We start from the raw sequence: 26,001 nt of genomic DNA, 5'->3' as shown, positions 1-26,001 counted from the left end.
GCTGGTGAGAGGTCTTGAGCACAAGCCCTATGAGGAGAGGCTGAGGGAGCTGGGATTGTTTAGCCTGGGGAAGAGGAGGCTCAGGGGAGACCTTATTGCTGTCTACAACTACCTGAAAGGTGGTTGTAGCCAGGAAGGGGTTGGTCTCTTCTCCCAGGCAAGCAGCACCAGAACAAGAGGACACAGTCTCAAGCTGCGCCAGGGGAGGTTTAGACTCGAGGTGAGGAGAAAGTTCTTCACCGAGTGAGTCGTTTGCCATTGGAATGGGCTATCCAGGGAGGTAGTGGAGTCACCATCCCTGGAGGTGTTCAAGAGGAGATTAGACATGGCACTTGGTGCCATGGTCTAGTCATGGGGTCTGTGGAGACAGGCTGGACTCAATGATCCTCAAGGTCTCTTCCAACCTTAGTGATACTGTGATACTGTGAACTTCCTGGGTTCTAGTTAGTGCCCACTGCTCCTTGTCACCAGGCATCACTGAAAAGAGCCTGGCCCCATTTTCTTGACACCCACTCTTTAGATATTGTTATGCATTGAAAAGATTCTTTCTCAGTCTTGTCGAGGCTAAACAGCCCCACATCTCTCAGCCTTTCCTCATAAGAGAGAGATGCTCCCATCCCCTCATAATTTTTGTAGCCCTCTGTTGGACTCTTTCCAGTAGTTCCCTGTCTCCCTTGAACTGGGGAGATGAGAACTGGGTATGTTACTCACTAGTGCAGAATCACTTCTCCCAGTCAGGCTGCTGGCAGCCAGCTGACTCCAAACTAGGCCAAAGTTGCTCCTTCTGTGCTAAGAAACAAGTTCTTGTGAAAACAAGTCCTTGTGACAAGGATTTCCAGCCAATTTTGTACTGAAGCTACACTGGCGATCCAGCACACTTCATCCACTAGTAGCATTCTACTGCATTTTGGGAGAGTCTGGTCAGTAGAGACCTGCTCAATGCAAAAAGGAGGCAGTTTCTTAATGTCCCAGTTGGCACCTTCCAACACATTGCAGGCCTGAAAAGCAGTGAAGGTGGCTATGACTCTTTGTGGAGTACAGCAGGCAGCACCTCTTCAGAGGAGCTGAAAGGAAGTGGACAACAGCTGAGGATCTTTCACACACACCATCACAATCCAGAGCCAAGGCAGACAGATTAAAACCACCTTTAATGTCTTTGTATCATGTCCTGGACTTACTCACAGACAACTTCACACAAATCTTGTCCCTTCAAGACATCCTAACTCAAATTATTAAATCCTAGTAAAACCTAGATCTGGTGGACCAGCTCTACAACTGTTTTTGTGCTTGGACCACTGCTGCAGTTTTTGCTCTTCCTGAAGTGATGCAGTCTCTAGATGGGATGTGGTTTATGCCATTCTGCACAGAAGATGTTAGACTAAAGCAGGACTTTAAAAGAGTCCTTTAATAGAGTAGCTATCCCCAGGAACTCACAAAGATTCCATAACAAATTAGGAATTAAATTCCCATCCAAAAGAGATAGGAACTGAAGGTGACTGCATCTTTCAGGGATTGGCTGCCTGACGTCCTTTAGTCATTTAGCTCAGGCTACAGTTGCTTTTAATTTAGCTCGGGAGGCTCTAACTCAAGGAACAGCTTGTAATTACCACTGACATATGTACTGCTATCTGAAGAACTGTGAGTTTTAGTAACAATAGGATAAATATTAACTGGCTAACCATTTTGCAATTGTTAAGCAAAGTCTGGAGATATGGGAGTTTGCTTAACAAAACAGTTCAGAGGAGTTTGCCACAGCCCCTGACATATTTTCAAGTACAAGTCCTAACCAGGTTGTGCTAGAATCACATGAAGAATATGATGGTAGAATTACCAAACTGTTTGAGGATTTGACCTCTGGAGCAGACTTGTAAATGGCTTTGGATTGAAAATGAAGGCTCTAGCCACTGTACAAACATTGACTTTTTGGAACCATGAGGAGTCATGCAACTGATAATGCCAAATCTGATAGAGATCATGGAGCTGAACCATAGACACAGAAACACAATGATCCTATCTGTGCTCTGGCACAGTTTCCAGTACTGACCATGAAACTTTGAATGACCCTTGGTGTTTCACCAACTACTAACCTTTAGAGAAGTCTAAAATATCCTGCTCACTTTCATAGAACTCAGCCTCTAGAGACCTGAAATATCCTGCTCATAGTCAGCATACTCTGGAGACCTTAGAGACCTCTGCTGCCTTTTTTGCCCCTTTTTTTTTTTAACATTTGACAGTTACCAAAAGATGATACTTATTTAACAGTATGTTGCAATGAGCACCCATATAATGAATGTTGCAGGCATTTCTGTACTGCTTAAAGGCAGAGTTTCCCTGAAAGCACCATCAGCAGCCTGGTGCTGCACTCATGCACACACATTCACTTGTCATTGCCTTCCTCGGCAGCTGTGCAGTATCCATGCCATGGCCAGAACTTGGCCTGAGCTTCTCATTAAACACTGTTTGGCTGCATTTTGTTTTTGCCAGATTACAATGTTTTGAATTTGGATGAATGAGATTCACATTACAGGATAGCATCTGATATCTAGATGATCTGAAGCCAAAGCAATGCTAATCTTGCACTGAATCCAAACCAACACGCTTACTCATGTCTCCTGGGTTAGGGAATGTGGCACTTTCTCTTCAGTCCAAGGCTGGATAAAAAATACCAGAGAGGCACTGGCAGAAACTGTAATTATAAATTAAGAAATCATGAAACCAGCCCTGCATAAAACTGAGATCATGCTCCAGCCTTCTTTGGCTACTGCATTAGAATTATGGAGCAAAACATGTAAAAAACACATCAGTATCAATGGGAGATGTTACCTTTGTTTCATACCCTTACCACAAAGCATTATAATGAAGCTATAAAGTGCTACAGTAAAACAAAACTTGTCAAGCCATGCAAACACAGGACTTCTTCTTTAAGTAAACTTAAAACTTGGTTTTACCAATTTCCTGGTACAGGACTGGATGGTTTGAGCCCACATAAAAATGCACATTTTTGTAGCTATGAACTACATCACATTTAAACACTGAAATAAAAACTGAATGACCTCAGATATTTTTCTTCCTTTGGGCTAAGTATATGTTTTGGAGATGGTCCATTGGCTATTCGGTAAACAGTGCACTTGACAAAATGATCCATTTCCTCCCTGTGCTGCCAGACCATTTAAAGGAGATGTTCATTCGCTTCCTGTAAGTAACGCTTCTGGAAGAATTTTCCACTGTGAAGCAGGTCAGTAGCCAGCAAACAGCCTTGGACCTCTGTGCAGAGCAGAGGGACAGTCCAGGCCAAAGCAATGGAGATGAGAAAGCTGGGATGGCATCACCTGCCCAGCACTGGCTGGACATGTTTTGCTGGATGGGAAGCAGTAGCAAGAGTATAACAAAAAGGTATTAGGAGCATTGCGTTTTGCCCTAAAGCCCAAAAGCACCAGGCTATGTACTTGCAGAGCACCTCCTGTAGCAGCAGCCGTTGAGACCAGAATCCCCAAACTCCTACTCCTGTGTGTCTCTCAGCAGTCCTTACAGGGTCTCTTCATTCCCCAGGGCCATTTGCACCCATTAGTGTCTGCAAGGTTGAGTTCCCATTAAAGAAGGAAAAAACCTCAAATCCTTCAATATTTCAAGTGTTACAGTACTGAGGAGCCAAAGATTTCCAGCACAAGATAAATGCTGGGCCTTAATAGCAGTCTTTAAGAACAAGAGAATCACCACAGCAGGTCAAACTGATTCAGACTTGCTAATCTAACTCTGTTTCTGACAATGGCCAATGAAGGGCATTAAGAAAAAAGCAGGAGAAGAGAATTAAATCAGGAAGAACTCAGTGGCAGGATGTAGAAGACCAGGACTGTACCACAAACATGACAAAGAATGCTATTTGTGAAGCTAGTCAACTCCTCCATATTCACCTTGCCTGTATCCAACTCTCTTTTTGTCACAGACAGCAAGGAACCTGCAGCTCACTTTCCTTGTCTTCTTGAGGTGCAACTTGCTTTGAAGCACCGGTGTTTCTGGGAGGTACCCAAGCTACTGAGAATGCACTTGCACAGACTGCAAAAGTTCAAAATGCCTGACATACCACATGCATCAGGTTTAATGGCTATAGCCTGTCTCTGCCAGAAAAGTAGGAGAAGTCCAAAAGAGGCAGAAAACACTGAAACCCAGATGAGCATACCCTGGATTTCCAGACATTTAGAAATCTCAATAAATGAGCAAAATACTCAGCTTCCCCTCAGATAAACTCTGTAGGTGGAAGAAAGGACGTGTTTAGAGGAAAGTTGCTACTTGGAGTAGGGGTGGAATCTCATTATTAGACCTGAATGAAAAATGCCCAGCAGCCATTGAGCAATAAGAGCTCTCTGCCTGTTTACGGGTGCGTTTTGGCAGAATGATGAAATGACCCAAGACTTGAAGCCAATCCGAGGTACTGGGAAGCATGACAAGTGGGTGTTATTGTGAGAAAACTTAGCAGCAGTGTGAAATCCAAGAGTACTCCTAAACTGCAGATGGAGTAGGACAATTATAGGTTTGTACTTTCAACCAAGGACACCACACCTTGTCTTAAAACTCCTCAGAATGGTTTGTTCCACCCCCAAGAATGCACTCTGTCTGCCATTGCAACTGGTTTTCCTTCATGAGTTGATCTCATGCAAGCTGTAGTCTCACTGAGGGTTATGATGCGGTCAAGCATAATGAAGAACAGCCACAGTAATGTATTATTGTGATCTTCATGGCAGTTGGGTAAAGATCTCCATACCAGCACAGCTAGCGGATGATGAGGATGCTAAAAAGTAACACAGATCCTAGAGACACTGATGTGAGAAGGAGCTTGGTTTACAATGTTTTGAGGAGTTGAGTGTAAACTACTGAATTCAAACTGTTTTGAAGAAACATAATGTAAGTAAAGATAAGTACTCATAATAAAAGACAAGAAAGTCTTAAAAAACACTTGTATTCAACTGTAGTCACTGTTGAACATCAGAGCTCTTTTGTGGCTTTATTGTCTCAAACCCAGAGAGCTAAACAATATGTTGTGCTATAGCTGTTTGTTCTTTAGGACAAACATGGGAGGTTATATTTTCATTTAAAGATATCATCTCGGATTCTTATGAGCTGTTGCTTACTTACAAGGAGGAATTATGAAGAGCAAAGAAAGCCCTATGTTAAAAACAGTAGAAGAAACAGAGGTGAGGTGTTAGCAAAGACTTGCATTACTACAACAAAAAGGACTGAAATCTTGAGGTCATTCCTGAATCACTCTTAGAAGCATACAGACAAATGTATCTGATCATTCAGGAATCCTATTCTTGAATGGTTTCATGAGATTTGGCTCCTAACCCCCTCTCCACTGCCTTTTCCAAGTATATTTTTTCCTATGTAAAGTATCTTCTGAGCAGCATTCTTCTAGATTTCTTTAAAAATAAACTTCCTTCAAAGCCTCTGGGAGATGTATGCTTTTGGAGATAATCCAGCTTTTTTGATCATCACAGGAGCAGTTATAGTGAAAAGAAAATAAAACCAGAGCCTCTCAGTGTCTGATTTAGGTACGAATGAATCAACCTGGCACTTGCTGCACAGACGAGCTGTAGCACTTCTTTGCTATGGCCTGTCGCTGCCTCGCTGACGCACTTGCGCTGCCTCCTGGAAGAAGGCTGATCTGGAAGGCTTTTACATAGATGCACCGTTTACACAGGGCTTCCTGATAGAGTCTTTGAACCCACAGAATCCAGCTGGATCTCTGCTGTCTATGACATTTACCATACGTAGTTTTAGAGACTAACATCAATAAAAGCAACCAGCAGTTTTCAGCGTCTCCCATGGCCCTAGCTGAGTTGAAGGGCTCTGTCAGCTGGCGTAACTTCAAAGCACTGTAAGAAGAACTTTATACCAAAACTAGCTAATTACCATGGTCTGCATCCAAGATGGGGTCTCATATATTATTATATTGTCAAGGAAAAAACTGTGGCATCCCTAAAGATCTGAAGAAATTTCCAAACTAATCACTGTTGTATGTACCAGTTACATAGCAGGACATTAAAACACTATGATATTTCAAAGCTGAAAAAAAAAGTAGTTTAAAAAAGGAGACCCACTAAATATCTAACATTATGAGAATTCACTATAAGGGATAAATGCAGCTTTAAATCTGATGCCACTTTACTGTCTTCCCACACACTCACTACGCACGAGCAGCCCCTTCTCTGCCAACCATTGCCCCAGGCCCCACCCACCCACAGTTTTATATGCCTGTCTTGAAATAGCCTCCTCTTGCATCAGATGCAAAAGCTACATTGCCAACCACACAGAAATCACAGTCATCCCTATTTTGGTTTACATACCTCCAGAAGAAGTGGCAGCAAGAGCTGGAGAACCTTGTCTATCTACACCACTTGCCAGAGACTGCCACATCTCATCTTCCATCCCCCTTTGCTCTTAACCAAGTAAAGGTCACAAAGCACCCTGCAAGAAACACATCTCCCCAAAATACACAAGCTCCACAGTAGAGGTAGCTAGAAACCTATCTCACATAGAACACTTCCAGGTGAGGGGAGAGGTTGGAAGTCATAGTTCAGACTGGTTGTGGAAAACTATGAACTTCCAGATCAGAGCTTTCTTTTTGCTTTTAAACCCCAACCCAGAAGTGTTTCTCTCTCTGGATCGCACTTCTGTTTGTTTTTTCTTGTAAGTAACTGATACACACTCACAGGCTAATGTTAGTATTCAGTGAGAACAACAAGTTTGTATTTTTCACCAGGAACCTCATACTGCCAGCAACATCTTGAAGCCAAAGGCAATGTTGCTGCCACAGCAGACAGGAGACTAAGACTGGAGAGCCCTGTGCCATCATTCGCCTCGATTTCCTCATGTCACAGAACTTGCTTTGCATCTTCAGTTTGAAGGTTCATACTCACATATCATATCTGTCTCTTAATACTTAAATTGTAACTTAACTTAAATTGTACTTAAATTGTAACCTAGCTTTACAGGAGATGCCCTCACTCTGAAGATAGGTGGAATCAGGAGGTCTGGCTGGCTTGCTAAGCTTTACAAATAAAACACCACAAAAATCACTGGATCTCCCTCACCTGTTCTCTGAGCTCTCTGACATTCGGTTACTTTCATAACAGGCAAAGGCACCTTATGGTAGTGGTTTCACCTTCATGCTCAATTATCTTACATCAAAGGGCACTGCTAGGGGACAGCTAGTAGGATCCCTGGCCAGGTTCAGCATTTTGTTTAGATCAAGGGTCTTATGCTCTGCAACTCCCTTTGTCCCATGGCCAAGGCTTTGCTGAGGGAACATAATACCGGCTATAGCGATCAAGTATACTATTTGCCCCAAGACAATTCCCTTTGGGGGAGTTATTCATTGCAGCATGTGGAAGGCAGCACTGGGGGAAGACAAAATCTCTCCCATTCATTCTGACTTCAGCCCTGACCATCCATACTCAAGAATTAAACTTGAGATGACACACAGATCTAGCCCAAGCACACTGGCTCTCTGCAGGCCTATTAAAAAAAACAAAACCAAAACCAACCAAACAAAAAACACCCAGAGAAGCAGAATGTGAAAAAAAAGCCACCATTGTGTCTAACCAACAAACACATCAAGCAATAATTGGGTTTCCTCACCAGGGCACAAACATCTATTTGTAGAAAATACCAACTTCTTATTCAGCTATTTTACCATCCAGAGTTTATCATTTCAGTGCATTTCAGAAAAGGTTGAGGATATATTCAAATCTCCTGGTGTGTTTCTATAAGAAGTGGGGCATCCTGCCTGCTTTGTATTTCTGTTTCCCTTTGTTTGCTTCAGGTGAGACACATTTGCATTGCCAGTAGATTATTTGCAACATTGCCTAACAATCCTCACTGCATGGACAGAAAAAGGATCCTGTGCAGCTGTCAGCAGCCCTAACATAACCACTCTGGAGTTAGAATCATAGAATCAATAAGGTTGGAAAAAACCTCAAAGATCATCAAGTCCAACCTGTCACCCAACACCTCATGACTACTAGACCATGGTACCAAGTGCCATGTCCAATCCCCTCTTAGAATGCCTCCAGGGACAGGGACTCCACCACCTCCCTGGGCAGCCCATTCCAAAGGCTAATGACTCTCTCAGTGAAGAACTTTCTCCTCACCTCGAGCCTAAACTTCCCCTGGTGCAGCTTGAGACTGTGTCCTCTTGTTCTGGTGCTGCTTGCCTGGGAGAAGAGACCAACCCCCTCCTGGCCACAACCACCCTCCAGGTAGTTGTAGACAGCAATAAGGTCTCAATAAGGTAACAATAAGGTAACAGGCCATGTCCACTGGTAATTATTTATAAAATATGTGGTAGAACAAGCTGGGGACTGAGGACTCCACCATTTGTCAACTCTTGAGTCTTCTGCATTTGAGTAGACACAAACATTACCACGAAGGACTTATTCTAATGAACTTATTTATACAACTGTCTTCTTTTATAGTCATCTACTTTCATAAAATTAGTACATATACAATTTTAGTCTATGGGATCCAGGCTCAGAAATCCAATGGGATCCACTCAGTAAGTGCAAAAAGGAAGTCTAAAATTAACATTAATAAGCAGATGATGAAGCAGCAGCACTCCAGGCCCCAACCATGCTATATGGGAAGAAACAGGGGAATCCATTGTACTCTTCCTTGGAATGCCTCTCAATGTTTCTGTTTCCCTCTGCTCAGTCACCCTTATGCCCATGTTTACTGCCAAGTGAAAGAGATGTAAGTACACTTCTGATTTTAACCTCCAGTTAAAACAAAGCAGGAGTGAAATGTAAAAATTGAACTTTCTTGTTTGGTAGGGTTTTATTTTCAGATCACTCGTCAAAGCAGCCAAGTTAATTTAGATCAGGGAGTACTATAATTTTAAGGTGAAAATAGCTTTTTTGGGTGAATGGTATAGAAACTGCTGTTTTAGAGTGAAAATGCTTTTGGGAAATACATTAAGCTAAGCCACAATAAAAACACACACTCAACCTCGAATATGTTTAGAAGATGAGTTAATCAGAAGTAGTTTTAGTGGGACAGTCATTCCAGTATAACTCTTTGAACTCCTGTGACAGCTGTGATTACTTTCCTGCTCCCTCTCTCTTTTGTCTGCTGCTCTCTTTCAAGCATACTCAATATGCACATAAACATGACCCAGCAAATCTTTTCCACCAGCATGCCCTGATTCTCATGTGGTGATGTGTGTTAGGTAGAAGGAGCAACTACTACTTTATACAGGATTTTAACTGACAACCTTCTCAATGGACAATGCCATCCAGCCCAGCAGGGCCTCGGTTTTAACATAAGGAAACAGAGATATTGGAAACTGAGTTTAGATAAAGGGAGACAACAAGTTGAGTCAAACAGGATTAAGACCTGCATGTCTTGGTTCTTTATTTCAAATCAACAAGCTGCTTGCCTTCATTCTCCTCTCTCTGAAGAAATGAACTGATCTTTGCTTTCAAGTCAACTGTTAAGTGAGATGTTGAAGAACTTGGGAATAATTCATAACTAAATTAATTTAACATGGTGTAAATCCTGGATAGTAGCATATGCATGTACCAGAGTACAGAATGAGGACCCTAACATTAGTCTGCCAGTATCTGAAAGCACCAGCAACACAAAATCCTAACAGCATATCTTAAAATGGAACACATCCAGTTGGGCAGAGAGCAGTTCGCCAAGAGCTTTCATACAATCAGCTTTAGAAGGACAGGGAGATGAAGCTGTGGAGCCAGATCATCTTGTAGTGGCTACAAAGAAAAATGCTGCCCAGATCTGGTGAACCAGGAGGATCTGGAGGAAGGCTGACAGTGCTACAGACAGACACACAGATTTTTCCTTGCCTTTTCAATTTCACTCACAGGGTTAAGGATCCTTGTTACTCATATTTGCCGCAAGAACATCATTCAGTCACTCCCTGCTCAAGTGGTGAAACATTATTTGGTGCATCCAAATTCATCCTTATTAGGAAGAAGCTGCTACAAGTTTCTTATGTAAGGAACTTCTACTGCTACTGTCCTATCACAGAAAATGGGGCACATTTATTTCTGCTGTGAAAAACAACAGAAAAACGCAAACAAAAAGCCCCACAACCCTAGTCTAAACCAAAACATTAGCAAAATGAAAGATTTGCTACGAGTCACCTAAAGCTCACCAGGGAATTCCCAGAACTTCTTTGATTAGAGCATAATCATGGATTTGCATACAGACACCCGAAAGGGACCTGAGCTGGGAAGAAACACTCCCTCTTTCACCTGAAGGAATACCAACTGTTGGTGTATGCCATGAACTGTGAGATGCAAACAGATTTCAAAAGACTGTGGGCCCATCTGCAAGTTATTTACCCTCTGCAGGGAGTGACTTGCAGCAACATTTGTCCTTCTGCTGGGAGAACAGCTTACCGTACATTATAACCCTTCAAAACTAAACCAAAGACCCCCACCAAACTAGGACTTGCAGTGAAAATGCTTTAGTCTCACCTGGGTGTGCCAGAGCAGGCTGGGACACAAATGGGACACCACTGAGTTACCACATGATGCTATGGTGGGGTACGGCTTGCTGCTGGGAGACACTCTGAATGCTCCAGCTGCTTTCTCATTGCAAATACATCACCAAAGCCCAAGGAAACTGCTGGACGATGGGATGTTAATTTACATACTGCCACACTGCAGCCAAGCAAAGGACTAGGAGAGCACTGAAAGCAACCAGAGGGTAGAGTTGCTCAAGGATGACTTGGAGATGTTAAGATTTGAAAATCCAGAGAGTTCCTCACCACTGAGCAGCTGTCTGTCCATGGAAACGGAGGAGAAACTGAAAAAGCCTGGGAGTTAACAACTTACAGGGCTAAGGCAGAAAACCAAAACAAGTGGTCTGCAACAGAACTTGATCAGTTAAAGCTCAGATGAAGCTAGCTCTTAGCTTTGGGCTACGATTTACACCGCTTTTATTCTCATGTTTCTGAGTAGTCTGCAGAAAGTTTATCCCATTGCACTGTGTTATTTCTTTATAAAGTGATTGATGCAGCTTAGCTTGTTTGAAATCAGGGGAGATCAGTCTACTTAATGCAAAGAATAGGAAAGGCTCGCACAAGACCAGAACACATCAGCATTTCTCCGTTCAACACTCACAAAACACAGGAAAGTCACGTTGACTTTAGCAGTCACGTGCATTTATCTTGGTCGGAGCGGTATCGGGTTGCTACATGCCACAGGAGAGTGAGGTAGAAGGCAACGTGATGCTTGGTGTCACATTGTGCTGCAGTTCAAAGGAAGTCAGCTTCTCTGCAGGAGAAAGCAATGAGCTGGGAACAATGGGTATGTCCCGTAATGGCAGTCTGGGCTGGGCTTGCTGGGCTCGATCCAGCCGTGGCTGACTGAGCAGGCTAATGGTTGGCTAGTTAGGGCAGGAAAAATAAACTGCCTTGTTTTGTACTTTTGCCTGTCACTGTGTCTAAATGATATGTCTACTCATTTAAGTTTCCTGATTAAACATGGTTAAAATTAGGGGAAAAAATAAACTGAACAGCAGCCAGAAGAAAACAGCAAATGAATCAGAGCTGCTAGAGAATATTCTGAGGCACCAATGCCACAGGATGCAAAAGCAGCTGCAAATCATCTCAAACCAGCAATGTTCTCCAGGATGTGATGCAGCAGGGCTTGCTGATGCCCCTCACTAACACATAGCTGATGGAGTTACAGTAGAACATCACATCAGGGTAAGCTTAAGGCTTACCCTGAACTGTGTGTCTGTGCTTCTTTAACCAGTTCCCATAACCTGTGTGGACCATCTTGCTGTCCTGCTGACCTGCAGGGCTGTCTTCCTGAACTAGCCAGCATGGGGCTGGCCAGCATATGCCTGCCATACCTACCTGCCATACTTCCCTGCGAGACGTTGCATCTGCTGACTTACCAGAGCACCAGTCCTTTTATTTCTGTTGCCTGCTCAGACACATTGTAAGGAACTTGCTGCGTTTCATACCACTTCAGGTGGGACTGTAACAACAAAAGAAGGAATTTAGTAATGCTTGGGACCAAAGATTACTCTGTAGTCTCGGAGCAATGTGCCTGATGTGATACATTATCTCAGAAGATTGTTCACAACTGAGAAATCAGAGATGAAATGATTCCCCTTTTCTTTCAGTTTTTAAAGAGCTTTGTGTGACTCCATCCCACAATGACAGCCTGTACTTACTGTCACCTTGGAGTACATCATAACCTACAAAAGGATTCAGTGTGACAGTGAGGGAGGCACTGATAACCAGATTTTACAGAAAAGGAAATCAAGACACAAAGTCATGAGGTCTCTCCCCCAAGGGCATCTACTGAAACTATTGACCATTCTCCTGGCTAGAGAGGAGCTCCAAGCATATGCTGAGTCCCAAAGACAATAAAGGGAAGGGCATGCTGCCAATCCCCCGTGTCAAGTGGATGACACTGTTTCAAAATATTGTCAGGAGACCTCACCCTGACACAGTACTCCTGAAGACACCCACAGCAGATATCTGCAGCAGGCAGAACGATTGCTCTCCAATGGAGGCTGGGGGTGGTGCTGGGCTCCTGAGCAGGCTCTGTTGCACCATCAGGGCTGGCAGCACAAGGCTTGCTTTGAAGCACAGATCAAATACAAGCTATGATTGTTCCTGCACCACTGAGCAGGAAACCTCACTCCAGTGACCAGAAACAAGACATTAAAGCACAAATTTCAAAACCAGTTGCCACAGGAAAGTCCTCTAATGTGTGGCCCTTCAGGTTATGATATTATTTGGGGGCTGTAAAACGCTTGTCAAGGATTAGTCTTTGTTAGAGATGCTTGCAAGCAACGTGTATAGGAAACAGTTGCTGTAAACTTGACAAGTCCATCTGTATACAGAAGTTATGTGTATAAACAGTAGCTTTAAACCAAATTCCTTCTGACTAGAGGAGATTTGGCACCTCCAGCAGCAGTTCTGAGGAGACCTGTGTAAAAGCAGATTGTTCTGCTATGAAGGCAGAAGCTGGAAGAAGGCATTTTTTCATAAGACCTATCTTAGCCCCTCCCAGTCCAAGCCAAACAGAAGTATTCCAGCAGTTCTCAGTAGATGAGTGTCCAGAGGGGAATGGTGCTATACTGGTTTAAAGCCACTCCTTCAGCTACACTGGTGCGAAGCCGTTTGCAGGTCAAACCTCAGGAAACAGTATTTCTGAAGTGCAGTTTCACCTGAAGAGGCAGGATGCTGGGATCTACAGCACCATGCTCCTCTCATATGGAAGATGGTAGTCCTAATCCCTGAAGTTCTTTCTACTGCCTTGTTCCTGTTATCAGGATTGCTGAGGAGCCCTCAGGGTACAGCCTGCAACTACACCTCCACACCAGCTCCCTCAACTGCACCTGGGGCTTTTCAAGCTCCTTTAGTCTCCAAAAACTTTTCTTTCCAGCAGGCACAGCCTTGACAGAAGCACACCTCCTCACAGTGTGCATGAGGAGCACCCTGGCCCTTCTACATGGAGCTCATATTGCTTCAGAGAGGTTGATCTTCAACAGCAGTTTGCAGGGAGGATGTCAGCCGATAGCCAGTTTTCCAAGAGTGGTTGTCCCAACCCTGGCATAGAGGTCATGTCAGGAATGGAAAGACATGTGCAGGGAACTGAAGCCTGCTCGTATCAGCTGAGGTCTGGACTATGGCAGTGCACTTAGGTTTGTGAAACATTATCAGCTTCAAGTGTCAGCATGACACCGTGCAGTCAGAAGCTGGCACAAGAGCACCGCTCCTGCCTGATTGCTCATCAGGGAGATACCTCAGGTGCACCGTAGAGAGGTGAGCAGACCTCTGCAGGCATGCTTTGCTCCCTCCGGGCAGCTCCCAGGACAAAAGTGAATTCATCCAAACTGTCTCTGCAAAGGATTTCTTCTGATGTCAAATGTCTGAACAAGTCACTGTGTCAACACTTCTGTGCAAGACGCTCAGCAACACAAGCACTTCTTTCTGATGTTAAGGTCATCTGAAGCCACACAAGTTGCCTCTGTTAGCTAGAAAGCTTGCTGGTCATGTTCACATGGGGGAAAAAAAAGCCCGAAACAACAGAAGCAAGAATGAAGATGCATTCTGGGAAGGATTTCTAAACTGGCAGAGAAGAAAGTACAGTTTGGTGCTAAAAATAATGGTAACACAAGGAGATTCTTGGAGAGATTCTCTAGTTATGCTGATGGGCACTGGAGATGAATCAAAGAGACAGACTCTCGAGGAGCAGTGTGCCGACTGCTGAACACTTTATGTAAATTGATCCCTATGTGCACAAACACAGCTGCTAAATGCTAAACGTTGGCAAAAATGCAAGCTAGAGCTCTGTAAGGCCCCCAGGCTGTCTACTCAGTGTACCACATAGCACTAGCTCACTGGGTTCACAAGCTGGATTTGCACTGGTGGTCTCAGTGGAGGGGTGACTGGCTAAGGACACCTTGCACACTCTGATGTGCTTCAGGAGAATGCAGCATCTCCTCAAACACTAGGATGTTTACAGCTGTTACCCACATCTCTGTGGGCTTCCTCAGAGGGTGGAGGAATGAGGACTAGAACTTCATTGGAAATGCAAGTGGGACTTTCTGTGGTTAGTAATGCTCTTAAGTCCAAAAGCAAGCATAAACCTAGACAAGAATCTTGTCTTGGATCACTACCCATCACCTGCAGCTCTCTGCACTGTTCTCTTTTCCAGCTCCAAATTAATGGGCTGAGTTCACACTCTTATTGGGTAATTTTTTGTCCCTCACACAATGAACCTCTAAGTCTGGTGGCTCCTTGCTTTAAGGGAGGTCTTGCCTTTTTTCAGCTTCTGTGCAACCCTCTCCGGAGTTCAGAGAGAGCAGTGTTTTTCCTAAGCTCAAAACAGAAATGAAAACACGCACAAATTGCCATTTGACCAATTGCACAGAACAAAACCTCCTTCAGTGAGGTATGATTTGTGGATTAAAGTTTTTTCCCTTGAGCTCAGTGCAACCTAAAAATCTTTTCCGGCAGCTTATCACAGTTTAGCTAGCCCCAATCCTTCAAAGACTTCTCTATCTCAGCACACCAACGAAGGTCTTTGTCGGGGACTTTCCAAAAGCCCCCAGCAAACCTGCTGCACACAGGGTACAGTACAGGCTTCTGAATTTCACAAAATGTCTGAGATGCCAAAATGAGAACTAAGGTGTTGGATGTCAGGATCAGAACAAGCCTGGGCATTATTTCACTTTGAAACCTTTTGCCAGTCATCTGGAAACTCATCACAGTGTTCCAGGAGCATGTAAAACAGGCGGTTTCAGTTGCAGCACACTGCTCTTCACATAAAGGCTTTATGTGGTCCTAAAGAGGTGGCAATAGACTGGAACTGGTCATGAAACAAAAATGACAGAAAACAACTCATAAAATCCCTCCTGATTACTAGCTGCTCCTTCAAAGACTACGCTTCTTTCAAACTCTAAGACATGCATGAACATGAGACTAAAACGTGTGCAGTCCAAGGGATTAATCAAAGGATGTCATGAATTTGCTGGGAGAAGGCAGACTGCATGCCTGCAGAAAAGAAGGACATAAAGAGATAGCTTACGAAACACTCTCACATACTTCTTTGGTATTTTTTGTATATTCTTAATAGCTCTGTGCTGTAGCCCTCTTAAAAACCAGAAAATATCATCATGATGTAAGGTTACCAGTTTCACAAACTGAAACTGAACTTACCAGTGTCAAAATGAAAATACCTGGAGGTCGGTAGGGGCAAATAGTGCATTTTCATTCCATTCCTCTAAAGAACAAGATAAAATCCTAAACAGCAGAAAATGCATTCACATTAACTTATTTGGAGTGGAGCTACATCTAGCCAAGCAACCCAAAATTAGCTGTTGCCTGGAGCTCAAGCTCTATGAAAATATAGCTACGTCTCCTTGAGAAAGTAGAACATCACATCCAAGTACATACTAGCACACAGAGTGTTAACCTCTGTGCATTGCCCTCTTAAACAGAACTGGTTTTAAGATGTATTTGTTTAAACAAGCTAACAGAAATGTCAGAGGCCATTTTACCAACTGCACATGACGACAATCTTCTTCCTCCTCTATCAGCAGAGAACAATTACATGCTGGGAAATGAAGGCTTACTAATGTTGAGTCAGAGCATGAAAAATCCATCCAGAAAATATGTGCAAATGAGAGAGAAAAGAGACATTTTGCATTCCACCTTCCCCTTCTACCTCCTCCCTTCCCTCAAATAATGTGAGCTAAGCAGAGTGCCTCTTCTACTCTGGGTTGAAGAGACCCATGGAAGAATTTGGCACTTTGACAGCCTCATCTGTTTCCACAGTTCCTTACACAGGCATTGGTAGTAAAACGGATGTCTGGATATATCCCAGCTAAGGTTAATGACTTCTGGTTATCTAAGGCCAGGAAACAGTTTTCCAGGAGTGTCAGGAAACAGCATGTCCTTCCACGGACGGGCTTAAGCATAAAGCACATGATTTCTTGGATCTACTCCAAGATCAGAAGCTCTATACTTCTTATCATCACACAGACAAACCATGCTGGTGTTTTGCTCCAATCACAAGTCTGACTGCAGGGCACATGGCAGGCTACCTTCCTTCATCCTTTCTAAAGGACCCAGGGCCAAAGGGTTTGGTTAAGGTTAAACGTGACAAGGGCCTGCAGAGAACTCAATTTTATTTGACTGTAAGAGCAATCTCCTCAATGTTTAAATGTAAATAATTCACTAATAATCATGCAGACTCAGGAACTTACCAGCATCAAAACTGACTGACAAGATCAACTGCAAAACACCACAGTACACGTACACCCCTCATCGCTGCCTCTCTTCTTTTTCACATCAGAGGTGACTTCTGCAAAATTTCTCTAATATCAGCAGGGTCCCCATATTTACCCTCCCTGCCCCTCCAGAGGGTTGCATTCTCACATCAGCACCTGTTGGAGGAACCATGCCATTTCCCCTGCCTACAAGCAGCAGTGCAGCCACAGTGCCAGCACTGTACCAGATCTCAGTCAGCAGCAGAATGGAACGAGCTCCTGCCTGTGTCCCTGATTTAGGCCTGGCCCAGCAAGTACCAGTGGTGCTGCCAACACAGTACTGTTGGAAGCTGAATTAAAGTCAGTCCCAGAAAAGAATATGGCAGCAGTCTAATCAGTGCACCAAAATGATGGTGATGCTTTTACTTTTGAATGTGGATCATAAAAAGAAGTGGCAGCTAAATGGGACACAGCTGACAATTCATCCTGGCCAGAGCCCTGTGGTCATGCCTGTAGCTCTCTGTGTGCCAGAGTCCTGGTCTAAAAGCACCAATTCAGTGCAAACAGAAAGTGTAAGGGAAACCAGGTTTATGCCCTACTTTGCTTTAGAATTGATTCCCCCTTATGAAACTGACTTGATTAGCATTTTTGAGTATGGTGCAGTACAGGATTCAATGCCCCTGCTTTGTCATCCTTTCCAAGAAGGGTCTGTGACCTGTTGGAAAGGCTTTGCAGCACCTTTCTATACTTCAGATGGACACACCACTGAAAATGCCACCAAGCCTCCTAACCCTCTCTACTTTTTAAGAGCAAGAGTTAGTCAAAACAAACTAACAAAAGAAGCACCACTTCTGAGATTCCTGATTACATCTTTAACTTTTTTTTTTTTCAGAAGAGGATAAAAACCAGATGTGATGCAATGAGTTATTCTGATACAGCACCATTACCTTTCATTCAAAAGACTTAACCATAAATAACTGAATACTCCCATCTGTTCTAAGAAAAACAACAGTCCTGCTCTACCCAACTCTCCCTCAAGCAAAGATGTCATGCATAGGCCACTCCTACAGTCAGGAGACTTCAGCTATTTCTCATTAAGGGAAGTAGAAGGTTCTATCAAGTCAGGAAAGCCACAGAATTCAATAGAAGCCACATCCTCATTTTGCCAACAGACCTGTTTATGTTGTGGCTTTCCTAGGTGTGCACTATCAAACACAGCCCCAATGTGCCCTGGAGTAAGAGCCTTCAGAGGTGGTGCTGCTTGGTCCTCACTGGCTCAGCACTCAGGGCACAGCTGAGCCTCTTAGAATGGGGGTCCTCTCCTTCCTGCCCGGGTAACATGCAAGAAAGGCATTCATCCAGCTTACACATTTCACTTTGGGTTCTTCCATTGTGCTAAAATGGTCATGCAATAAAACATGACCTCTCTTATCTACTTAATTCTCCCCTGAGGACCTGCTCTGCTTTGAACATCCTCTCCCTGGTCTCACCTCCCTCACTGGGCTGCTGTGCCGATTAATTAGTTAATGTTTGCAAAGTGCTTTGAATATGAAGAGTGCCAAGTACTCAGCATTAAGCATGATTATTATAAAAACACTGCAGGCTCTGGCAATGCACTTCAGGCAGGAGAAACTACATGGAAATGTCTTTATCCTTCTGCCTCAGAACTACCATGTCCCGCAGCATGGCTCAGTTACCCACAAGTACATAGCACATCTTGGCTTATGGCTTCATTATAAACCAACTCCTAGTCAGTGCTGCACTGCATGGCAGAGCAGACAGGTCAGTTGCCATTTACATTGTGCAAAACCCATCCCTGTGACAGACCAAGCAGCAAACTCTGACAGAGCAGGCAGTTTCCAGAATGTCTCCCAATGTAGTGATGGTTAGATGAGGGGACCCCTGTGGAAATCCAGCCAGGCTGCAATGGGATTGTGGCAGGTGATAGAGAAGAAAAATAGGCAGGAGAAAAAAGATCAAGATTAGGAAGTAGAGCAGCAAGAGCCAGAAGTGAGGGAGAAAATAATCTGACTGGGCTTCAGTTGAACTCCAGCAGAACTGGCTGCATCTCCACAAACATGAGTTAACCTCCTTAACCCCTTTCCTGGTCCCTCCTGGAAAATGCCACTCCTAATGCTGCATCTGGATCGGCTCAGTTCCCAGTTCACCAGCCAGCTGCCACCTAAGATAGTGGACTAAGTGCACTAAGATAGTGGACCAGGAACTGAAGTCCGTGGGATGTGGACATGTCCCCTGCTGCTCCAAAAAGTCTGAGGAATGGCTTGAGGTAACACAGTGTAGCTGCAGCTACTCGCTCCATCAGATAGAACTGGAGGCCCCAGGGAATAAGTGCTGTGCAGGAGGGGACACAAAAAGGACATGTGCTGGCCACTGCTACTACACACTGAGCTGCAGGAGCAACAAGCACTCTTCCTGCTGGCATGAGACCTGGGTGAGGCTGAAGAACACCATCAGCCCTCTGCCTTCCAGATCCCTATTTTTCTATTTTTGATGTATGTCAGCAAAACACACACTGCGGGATTTCCTTGGTAATCAGGGAAACCCATTAAAATGTTTTTCTTCTCCCTGCCAACACAAGCTAGTTGCCATTAGTGTTTTATATAGTCAGTCCCTCTTGCCTATGTATTTAAACTTACTCTCCTAAAAATACTGCAGTTGCTATTCTTTATGTGCAGCATATACTCCAGAAGGAAACAAGCTGTTCAAGTTAGTAAATGGGTGCATCTGTTACCCTGTCTATACTGAAATGAGCTAGGAAGCTCTTTTTCAGAGCCATGGTACTACCAAGATCCCTGAAGCACTGAGCTGCTTTTCCCCAGCCTGAGCACCAGCCACCCTGCAGCAGAAACTCACACTCAAAACCTGCTGAATTAGTGACAGGACAAGCAAGGGGAAATTTATTAACAAATTAATTCCTGCTATTACAAACCACTTCCACTGCACTACCAGGCCTTTTAAAGGCTCATGGCAGAGTAAACCATCTCCTTTCACTCCCAAGAGTGCAACTGAGGGCTTGATTTCCATGATTGCTCAGCTCTTACTGTAGCTCCCATTAGCTGTGGCAGAAGTTGTAAGTATTTAGCTCTTCAAAAACACAAGTGTGATGTATGGAGAGGGGATAAGCACCTCTGATCTGACTGAAGGCTCAGGATGCATGCAGTAAAGTTTCCTTTCCTGTTGCGAGGGGCAGGTGCAAGTACACAGTCTGTCATAGGCTGTGTCCATGGGCTTTGAGCATGGGACATGCCCTGAGGAGGGATGGGAATAGGCTGCACCTGCCAGGAAAAGTTTGACTCCAGCTGCAGGTTTGACCTGGCACCTGCAGTTAAAGGCAACCAGGAATGAGGAGAGCATGCCAGATCTGGTTAGGGTTTAGGATTAGGACATTAGGGTTAGGGTTAAGACGTTAGGTTTGGGTCATTTGGCTTAGGGTTATAGCTAGGCCATAAATGTTAGGTTAGGTTTGGGTTAGGGCATTAGGGTTAGGTTTAGGGTTTGTGTTAGGCCATTAGGGTTAGGGATAAGTTTAGGCCATTGACATTAGTGTTGGATTGTTAGGGGTAGGGCTGGTGTTAGGACTTTCGCATTAACGTTAGACCATTAGGGTTATGGTTAGGATCAGGAGGTTAGAGTTTATGGCTGTGCTGCCATTCAGCAAGACTTAGATAGGCTGGAAAGTTGGGTGCCCATGTACCAGTATAGGTTGTGGGACTGACCTGTTGAAGAGCTGTGTAGGAGAGAAGGGGTCCTGGTAGACAGAAAGACACCACACGCCAGCAATGTGCCCTTGCAGCCAAGAAGGTCAGTGGCATCCTGAAGTCTGTTAGAAGGGCTGTGGCTAGTGAGAAGTTCTCCTCCCCCTCTACTCTACTTTGGTGAGGTTGCTCCTGAAATATTTTGTCTAGTTCTGGGCTCCTCAGTCCAAGAAGTACAGGGAACTGACTGAATGAGTCCAGCACAAAACCACAAAGATGATTAAGGGAGTGGAACATCTCCCTTATGAGGATAGGCTGAGGGATCTGGGGCTCTTTAGCTTGGAGAAGAGGAGACTGAGTAGTGATCTCATTAATGTTTATAAACACATATGTGAAGGGTGAGTGTTGGGAGGATGGACCCATCATCTTCCCAGTGATGTCCATTGACAGGACAAGGGGCAACAGGTACAAGCTAGAGTACAGAAGGTTTCACGTGAACATGAGGAAAAACCTTTTCACTGTGATCGTGACAGAACACTGGAAAAGGCTGCCCAGAGAGGTCGTGGAGTCTCCTTCTCTGGAGATATTCAAAACCTATGTGGATGAATTCCTGTGTGACCTACTCTATGTGAAGCTGCTCTAGCAGGGGGTTGGACTAGATGATTTTTTGAGGTCACTTCCAACTCCTAACATTCTATGATTCTGTGTGAAACTTTGGGACATGTCTGATCACAACCTTAGCCTCCAAAGAAGAGCAATGAAACTGGTGAAGAGTCCAGAGCACGAGTCTTCTGAGCACTGGTGAAAAGAGTTGGGATTGTTTAGCTCAGAAGACCTTCTTGCTCTCTAGAAGTACCTGAAAAGAGGGTGAAGCAAGGCAGGGCTCAATCTGTTCTCCCAAGTAAAAAGTGGCAGAACAAGAGGAAGCAGCCTCAATTTGCTCCAGGGCAGGTTTAGATTGGACATTAGGAAAAAATTTCTTCACAGAAAGAGTTGTCAAGCCCTGGAGCAGGCTGCTCAGGGAGATATTTAAAAGCCATGTAAGTGTGGTGCTGGGGGACAAGGTTCAGTGGTGACCTGGAGTGCTGGGTTAACAGTTGGACTCAATGATCTTAAAAGGTCTCTTCCAACCAAAACAATCATATGATTCTAATCCAGAGGATGACTGGAGCAACAAGCTGACGTGCTGAAGGGCTGGACCTCCTAAAGCTCTACAGTGGCAGCCATTTCAGCCCTAAATTTAATTGGCAGGAGCAAGATCTGCCCTCAGTTGGAAAGTGCTTTAAAGAGACCTCAAAGTAATTCTCCCACATCACCTACAGTTCCTCCTTCTTATGTAAATGTGATATTAGCAACCCAGCTATTGATGTTCCCCAGGGATTTAATTATTCACGAGAAATCAGTTTGCTGCATCTGGCAGACAGTGCTGGGTAAGGCCTTCGGGATCAGACTCCAGGCTGCATTATGGCTTGACGTTAGAAGGAAATCACATGAAAATCACTCTTCTTGTACATGATCAGATAAACACAGTTGTCAAGCATAAAGCTGAAAGCTCTTCAGTGAAGAAGGGGTAGTATTTTTTGGTTGTTGTTGTTTTTGGGGGCGATTGGGTTTTTATTTAAATGCTGATATGAACTATTAAGTCAAAACCAAATAATGAAGCAGTTAGTCTCTAGCATCTGCCAGACTCACCCAGGCTACTGTGGGAGGTCTGTTTGTACAAGGCTATTTTCAGCTATCCACCTGTAAAGAAGAGGGGGAGAAGAGGGGGAGGAGAGGGGGAGAAGAGGGGGAGAAGAGGGGGAGAAGAGGGGGAGAAGAGGGGGAGAAGAGGGGGAGAAGAGGGGGAGAAGAGGGGGAGAAGAGGGGGAGAAGAGGGGGAGAAGAGGGGGAGAAGAGGGGGAGAAGAGGGGGAGAAGAGGGGGAGAAGAGGAGATTTTGTTTCAGTATAATCTTGTCCCAGCACATGATGCTGACTGATCTGTGAAAATGCTTCCAGAGCTCAGCAGGTGTTCAGGGAGTGACTCCAGCCAGCTGCTCAACACAATACACAACCACAAGAGAAAGGTCCAAAATAAGGGACAAAGGAAAAAAAGTGTAGGAAGTTATGTGTGAAGATGAATGATGAAACTAGATAAAACTTGTGAAAAACATGAAGTACAGTAGGGAAATTAAATTTTTATCTTGGTGAGGGCAAGTCAATTGGTCCCAGCCAAATGGAACCATTTCAAGATCCCAGGACATAGCTCACAGCACACTTTGTCCACTTACTTCTACAGTATCAATTCTACTACATTCAGCAGACAAAAGAGATTGCATTCCTTCTCTTCCAGAGCTCCTGTTGTCACAAAGAAGCTGAAAGCCAACAAGAGTGATGACATAAATTCAAGCAGAAATAATTCTTTGCTGCTTATGTAGCCCAAGCAATGATGACACAGGATAAAGTTTCATCTTGCTGTTGATACTGAAAAGCCAAGCCTCCACAACTCAGACCTTTTTGGCTGTCAGATGTTTCAGAACAAAGTACTAAATATAGTCATGACCCTAAATATACCCCATGTACTCTTTGCATAGAGTAAAACACTATGGTGGACCAGCCAGCCAGATTTATTTCAGTACTGATACCATGTGTAGAATCAACAATACACACTTATCCAGAACTGTTTACTGCTGTACTGCAGAAACCCAGTTTCAGAGTTAACTATGGAGAAACAGGAATTAAAACAGCAAGGTGGCTAATGTCTAAGAGGTACACACTGAATGACACTCAGGAGATAACACAGGCTCAAGTTACCAACAGGAACAAGAACAGAGAGAGTCCCTGCATGCATGCTGGCTTCCCCCTCAGAAAATAAAGCAAGCATCATTTTGTGCAACTCCCTCCTGGTGCTTCTGGAAAGCACTTCACAGTATGCCACCAGAGAGGCTGGGGCAGGTGTGGACTGGAGGCACATCTCCATGTCCTTCACCCAGCAAGTCAGCCACCCTTCCTCAACAGGGGATCATTTGACCCAATTATAAACTAAATGCTTCCCAACAAGACTTTCACATACCAGGAATCTCTTGGTCAAAAGGAACAGCACATTAACAACATTTTCCCCACTGAAGCTGGGGATCGAGGGTTTGTGAAAGTCAGGTCCTTCTGTGCAAGTCATTTTCATTCTTGCAAGCTCTACTCACTTTATTGCTGAAACTGGAGCAGCATGTAGCAGTGCACTGCGTTTTTCTCCAATACAGGGAGCTCTTTGCAAATCCAAATCAAAGGAATTCCTTTACTACAGAAAGTTGCACTTTATCTGTGCATAGCCATTAGATGCTTTGGAAGATGCCTAAGTAATTTGGTGTGGGAATGGGCAGCTGGAAAATAACATAGTTTTTATTATTTTTGCCTGGTTCCTCGTGTGCTGCCTTATTTTCTAATGCAAGGAAAAAGAAATGAAACAATCCCCACCATAGACAAACCAAAACCTGGAGAGGAGGAAACTCAGGGGTGACCTTACTGCTCTCTACAACTACCTGACAGGAGGCTGTAGACAGGCGGATGTTGGTCTCTTCTCCCAGGCACCCAGTACCAGAACAAGAGGACACAGTCTCAGGCTGTACCAGGGGAGGTTCAGGCTGGATGTTAGGAAGAAGTTCTATACAGAGAGAGTGATTGGCCATTGGAATGGGCTGCCTGGGGAGGTGGTGGAGTCACTATCATTGGAGGTGTTCAGGAGGAGACTTGATGGGGTGCTTGGTGCCATGGTTTAGTTGTTTAGGTGGGTTGGATTGGTTGATGGGTTGGACATGATGATCTTGAAGGTCTCTTCCAACCTATTCTATTCTATTCTATTCTAAAAAGCTGATGGCTGAAGCCTTCTGCAAAGAAATCTGCAACAAAATGGTCCAACCAACCTGTACTGTGACTGCACTTGTTGCTGCCATGATTGCTGCTGTAGTGATCAATCGTTGAGCAACTGAAGCCTCGCCACCAAAGCATTGCTTATGCAGGTATCACCCTCTCCTGGTTTTTCAGCCCCCCGTTAATTTTTTCACTGCTGCATCTCTAGTCCTACAGAATGACAGTAAACACCCTGAAGGTAATGACCAAGCTAAACACGATGGTATTTATAGCACTGTTCTTTCCCCTTTAGTACATTTGCAGAGCACAGAGAGAGAGCAATCAGACCCCTTGAGGATTATATCCTAACATTTCTACTATAAATATTTATCTGACTGACTTAATTTTAGCTTTACTTAGGTCTTCCAGGGACGCAGAGCATGCCTTAGCTTGGGAAACCAGAGAAGCAACTCAACATGACCTTCTCATGTTCAAGCCAGTTTCCCCTTACTATTGCCAGCTAAGTTGCCTGTGCGTAAGCGATCTGGTATGGCCTCACCGTGCCACTGCGCTTCACAGAATGAATGCTACCACTCACAGACCTCCCTGGATGTTGCATTTATGGATGACGTTGATGATGGAGATGGAGAAGGTAGCAGATTTCATCTTACTTTCATGTCACGTAAAACCCTTTGCCACGCCAATGAAAAGCCTGGCAGTGAACAAATTAGTGTCACTCCCTCCGGAGATATAACTCCTTTTTGCCTAGTACAGCACATTCTCATGAGAGAAAAGTGCTCATCCAGTTACTAAATCAAAAATAAAATCCTGGTCAGAGTAACATCTTGGAAGTAAATTTCAAGTCAGAATAATAACATACCTTCTGGAGTGTGAATTTGGAGGTCTACAATGATGTCTGCCTGTGTGTTTCACACCTTGTCCTGTAAATTTTAGTCTTGCAAGCAGCTCCTTTCTCAGGTGTCATTTCTCAATTGCTGGATTCCACTTAGAAGCCTCCACAATGACCTGCCCGGCACATCTGTGCAGTAGGAAGCTTTATAGGAAGACAGCACCTGCTCCCAGCAGCATCTTTCCTCCGACAGCCCCTGAGACAGCAGCTGTTTTAACCCACCATGGTTCATGGATTACAGGCACAGTGTGTTGCTCTGCTCCACACGTCATACTTCATCCCAAGTGTGAGATTTCAGGCAGCCTTTGGGACTGGCAGAGCTACCCTAATGTGAAGGCTGTGGGAGAAGCCAGCAGGATCAGAGGAGAGTCATTGCTGTGACTATTGTTCTCACTCCACATATGCTGCTGCCTTCAGAGAGGTAGATCTGTCACTGCAGAGTGGAATAAGACTGCACTGCAAAGGGAAAAGTACAACAACAGCTCCCAGACATCTGCCTGGGGAGGGCATCAGCTCCAGCCCCAGCAAACCACCATGGTTCTCATCACAGCCCATCTGCTTCATTTGCCACTCTCACTGGCTTTTAGAGGGGGGTTTCCCCACTGTAGGAAGTACCACTGCCCTGAAGATGCTGAGGTAGTCCAGCTTGGTCTCCTCAGCTCTCAACAGATTGACCCTAACAATTAACTTAATGCATAAATATGTGCTGCATGACAAGCATTTGTTTCACTGGCAGGAGGAAAGATCAAGTGGGAGTGTGATAAACTGTGAAAGTAAGCCATTTGTGAACAGCC

The 26,001-nt window shown here is 44.4% G+C and overlaps 1 protein-coding gene across 3 annotated transcripts in view; it reads right to left on the bottom strand.

The window, feature by feature from the left end:
- Positions 1-26,001, bottom strand: part of MAPK6 (mitogen-activated protein kinase 6) — an 82,938-nt gene that overhangs the window by 51,474 nt on the left and 5,463 nt on the right. The window contains exon 2 of one of the 3 annotated variants that reach the window (XM_068143836.1): positions 11,923-12,005. The exons of 1 other annotated variant lie outside the window; for it this stretch is intronic. The gene's annotated coding sequence lies outside the window, so the exon portion shown is untranslated. Of the gene's footprint in view, positions 1-11,881; positions 11,900-11,922; positions 12,006-26,001 lie in introns of those variants that run through there. One more of the 3 variants, XM_068143838.1, reaches the window with a different exon arrangement.

This window comes from Melanerpes formicivorus, unplaced genomic scaffold (genome assembly GCF_026170545.1).
Source record: "Melanerpes formicivorus ecotype bairdi unplaced genomic scaffold, bMelFor1.0.p_v2 SCAF_10, whole genome shotgun sequence".
Classification (NCBI taxonomy): Eukaryota; Metazoa; Chordata; class Aves; order Piciformes; family Picidae; genus Melanerpes; species Melanerpes formicivorus.
This window is presented reverse-complemented; position numbering and strand designations above follow the sequence as displayed.